Source organism: Abrus precatorius, unplaced genomic scaffold (assembly GCF_003935025.1).
Source record: "Abrus precatorius isolate BTA unplaced genomic scaffold, Abrus_2018 Scaffold8, whole genome shotgun sequence".
NCBI classification, from domain to species: domain Eukaryota; kingdom Viridiplantae; phylum Streptophyta; class Magnoliopsida; order Fabales; family Fabaceae; genus Abrus; species Abrus precatorius.
The window spans coordinates 12,956,914-12,962,016 of NW_020874428.1; the positions used below are offsets into that span (position 1 = coordinate 12,956,914).

Genomic DNA, 5,103 nt, shown 5'->3' on the forward strand with positions numbered 1-5,103 from the left:
ACAGCAATCTTTGTAAATAGGGTCTTCCATCTTTAATTGGGATGGGTGCGAGCATGCTACTTATGCGAATTTTTATTTATGTTTGAACTTTCTTCTACAACTATGTATTAAATTTTTGTATTATTATATTACTTATGTGAAATTATATAAGATTAATATAATTTAGTAATAAAGTAAACCAAAAAAATTATTTTGGTTCATATTTTTAATAAAAAAAATTATTTACTATTTTATATCATTTAACTAGGTTAATACAATTTAATTATTACATAACTGATGTAACACTTTAATTTAATTTTCAAATACATTAATTTTGCAATAAATGGGAATAATAAAAATTTCATTTCAAATGGTTCCCATTTTAAATGGGAATATTATCCTCTCGCTATAGCAAGAATGCTCCTGCATCACACACTTAGCCTACACTCCAATCCATTCACAAGTCCATATTCACTTTTCAACCATAATACCCAAATATATATATATATATATATATATATCCACCCATATTTACACACATATACGCATCAAATACACATTCAAATAGTAATTCACATATTTATATTAATACTCAAATAGTTTGCAAAACTCGGGGCGTTACAGTTGATATGAGATTAACTTTTTTTTAAAAATTATTTATATATGACACATACATAAAATATTTTCTTTAATAAAGTCATACGATATTTAAATCATAAAGTGAATGATAAATAATAAACATATTATAAATATTTTATAAATTTTACAATCACCTACTATTATCACAGGCTTATTATTTATTAATAATATTTAAGTTTTATTTTTTAATTACAATTTAAAATAATATTTTTTTATGCAACATCTGCATTACAATCATGACTATAATATATTGAATCTAAATAATATTATTTTTATTGTTTATTTACATTCAAAGAAGTTTTTGAAAATATATAAAATATAAAAAATATTATTAATTCTTGTTTATTTTATTTTTATTAAGTTTATTATATATTTTTATCACAATCTACCTACTGAATAATTTTTTTGGATAAAAAAGTATAATTTTTTTTATATACACGTATAATTTGTTCATTACAAAATATTATTGTGACCATTTATCTTTTATTTAAATTCTTTCTTTTAAAATTTATATATATTATAAATATTTAATTTATTAAAATAATTTTAAAAAAAATTGTATTTTTAACAAAATACTTTCGTGCATTACATGAGTTAAAAATAATAATGTTAATATATATATATATATATTATTAATATTATTATTATATTATTTTAATTAAATCAGTTATTTTTTTATTAGTACTAGAGCTTCTCTATCCTAACCCTACTTTGATTCTCAATGTTTTCTTCATTCAAACCTATTGCAACAACCATGAACTATTAAAGCTAGTTGTTGATGCCACCACAAGAGGTCACCAAGTGATTTCACACGAGAGGTCACCAATTGTGCAAACTCATCTCATTGTCGCCTAGTTTAGTGTTGTTGTCGTTCGATCAAATCTCACACAAGATAAGGTCATCACCAACAAATAACTTGTGTGTTTAATTTCACCTATAGTTTCTAAGAATGTTATTTAGAAAGTTGTTGTATTAAAATACATCTAGCACCTGTTATCTTTGAATATTTGCTTTCTATCTATGCTTTACCTTCTTCAACAACTTATGTAAAGTTATATAAATGTATTTCTCTTTACAAATTTTTTTTCTCAAACAAACGTGAGTAATAGGTACAGGTATAGGTATATGGGTACCCAATGGATACACGTATGGGGATTAATATTACTACTAATGAAGGTATGAGGCTAGGCACGGGTATTTTTTTTAAATGTGGGTATGGGGATGGATATTATAATAGCCTACCTATTTCCATTCCTAATTATTAGAGCCAATATTAAAGTCCTCTAGGACAAATAACTATTTCCTCTTCCCCTAGAACAAAATCTAACTCCTTATACTCAAGAACCTTATCTTTATAAGAGATATATTCATATTGAACAAGTTTCAAAGGCACCTAATATGCCTACAAATCCACGAAGATCTCCTTCTACATGTTCTCCCTTTGTTAAGCACTTTTTATCTTCTAGACGCTCCATACTACAAACGCTACTAGGATGGTAGATTTCTCTAAGTGTGACACCTTGGAGACCCTTGAATCCCTTAGACACGGCAATGCTCAGGCTTGAAGAAAAAACCTAGGGCAAAAAACTCTAGCAAAACACTACTCTCTTTTCTTGAAAACACAAGAAAGGAATCCTAGAGCAATCTCTTACTATTTTGAATTTTTTTTTTAGTACAATTTTCCTCTTTTATTTTTACTTATATCTAGGTGCCAAATTTATTAATTATTATAAAATTATTTTAAGAAATTTTTGAAAATGAGATTTTTGGAGGCAAGAAGAGAAGGGAAAGATAAAATTCATAAATAAATATATTTAAAATTAATTTTTTAAATAAAATATATAAATTGATATATTAACATAAATGTAATACAATAATGTATTTGTCATCATAAATGATATATAATTCTTTTAATTTAAAATTAGAAAACATACTCTCTTTTCTTTTCAAGAACCCTTTTCCCAAATATACTCTAAAGTTCTAGGATCGTACGTAATATAAAAACTTTTAAGTATAAAAATGTATTTAAATAATATATATATATAATTATTAAAATAAACTAAAAACAACTTATAAAAATTATAAGCTAATTTCTATAATATAATTACATTTTTATCAACTCAAACATGAAAATTCTAATTAAGCTAATAAGTCTCCTTATTAAAGGTAACAATAATGTAGGATACCAAAAAAATGTTTTAGTGAAAATTATTATGATTTTTAGTTGTAATAAAAAATTTAAACATGTTAAAATGAAAATAGGATAACATTGCCATGAATCTTTGTAACTAAAATTTTTAAACTTTTGTTTGATATGATTCAATATAGATGACAATTGACAAGTTTATTAAATATGTTCATTTTATTCCTACCGGTATTTGATACTCCATAGACATATTAACCCAACTATACATCAAATAGATAGTAAGGTTGTATAATATTCTTTCTAACATCATATCAAAGACAGGTCTAAGATTCACCTCTAGATTTGAAAAAGTTTAAAACAATATTTAGGAACTAGACTTCAACTTAATTTAACCTAATCTATATCATTTCTAGCATAAATAAATAAACTATTTATTTGCTAAAGGTTCTTTTAAAAGTTTGTATTCTTCAAAAATTGTTACCCATTCATGTTGCTAATCAAATTCACATGCAGTAATAATTCTTACTTTAGTACTGGCCGACACTTTTTTAATTCTTGTATAAGAGAAAGTGCATCTCATGTGTTAGTATAAAACATGAGAAAATATGGTAGTTGGACTAGGAATAGTACAACAAATGACAGAAAAAGATCAAAATAATATAAAAATATATAAAAGCTACAAAAAATCAATAAAAGACTATAACAAGAGACGAAAACTTCTAAAATTTATCGGTTTATTTCATTATATAACTTTATTTTTATGTTCCGGGAATGCCTCAAAATAATAATAATAATAATAATAATAATAATAATAATAATAATAATAATAATTTTTATTAAAAATAAAATATTTATTATAATTTTATATTTTTTAATAAAAATTTAGCACATTTGAATATTTAAACAAATTTCACAAACAATTCAAATTATTGATTGCATCATCATCCATCAATAAATAAATTTCTATCTCATCATTGATAGCAAGGATAAATATATTTTCCTATTTTTAGAGTTAATGTTGGTTAAAAAACAAAACAAGTTATCATATTATTTTGCATATTCTCTTCTAGATAATGAATAAAATATTTTCAAAACATATATATATATATATATATATATATATATAATTTTATTATTCTATGTATAAGAAATATCTGCAATAAATCCATTTGTCTATCTACACGGTGGTTCTTTCCAATGAAATACATATCTTTAACCCTTGAAAAGGCCCACATGAAATTGAATTCAACAAACGAATTACTCTTCAAAACAAATAACTCATCTTGAATGGAGCTTTCTTTAAGACTTAATGTGTTTTATTTGGGCTGGGCTTTAACATAGCATAGAAAAATAAAAATAAAAAACTCAGATCGGAAGCCACTCTTTTTTATCAGAGCCTGGTTTCGATCCAGGGACCTGTGGGTTATGGGCCCACCACGCTTCCGCTGCGCCACTCTGATTTGTTGAAGAGTGACCGCTTTAGGTTCTAATAATGGGATAATACGATGGTTTCTTACTTCTATATAATAAATATAGACATGGTGTCTGACATAGTCCATCGGTTGAGAGGGAGTAACTTACAAAAAAAACTCTTAGTTAAGCATTTTAATTAAATATTTATTTAATAAACATTTATTATATTAAAATTTATCTTATAAATCTAATCATAAATATAACATAAATGAGTTAAAAATTATTTTTATAAAATTAAAAAAACTTTATATAAGCTTTTATAAACACTCATTTATGATAAAATGGTCATTTGCGCTAAACATCTCGATAATCGATTTAATTAACGGAATAGAAATGATGATTGTACATATTTTTTTTGCCTCAACCAGCTTATTGTGAGTTTTAAGAACTATTTTATTTAATATTTAACACAACGCACAGCTCAAATCTTACTGAGAAAACTTTATAAAATATATTTCCTTTATAAATCTAGCAAATCCAAGCATGGCCTCTATCTATCATCAATAATTTTATAACATTACCCATGCAATATAACACCTTAATAAGTCACACATTTATTGTGCCTTGTTTATAAATTTATTTATTTTTTAGAACCTACTACTTCTAATTAGGTGATTCTTCCATCATTTTCATAAATTTTGATAAGTAAGAAAATTTTAACTTTTTAAAAAGTGGCATAACGTTGATATGCGTCGTTAATTATTTAATTGAATAGCTTTTTAATCAAACGGTTAATAATACTGCTAAAATAAATAGTATTACAAAATAATAATTCTGTAATTTTTCTATTCTACTTTCCTCTTCTCTTCTTTGACGCCATTTTACTCCATCTGTCTTTTCATTTTTCTTTCTCAATCTTCCTGGTA

The 5,103-nt window shown here is 24.4% G+C and overlaps 1 non-coding gene across 1 annotated transcript; it reads right to left on the bottom strand.

The window, feature by feature from the left end:
• Positions 1–4,152: 4,152 nt before the first annotated feature.
• TRNAM-CAU lies at positions 4,153–4,224 on the bottom strand. Its single transcript has one exon. It is a non-coding gene; the product is annotated as a tRNA-Met (tRNA).
• Positions 4,225–5,103: the final 879 nt, after the last annotated feature.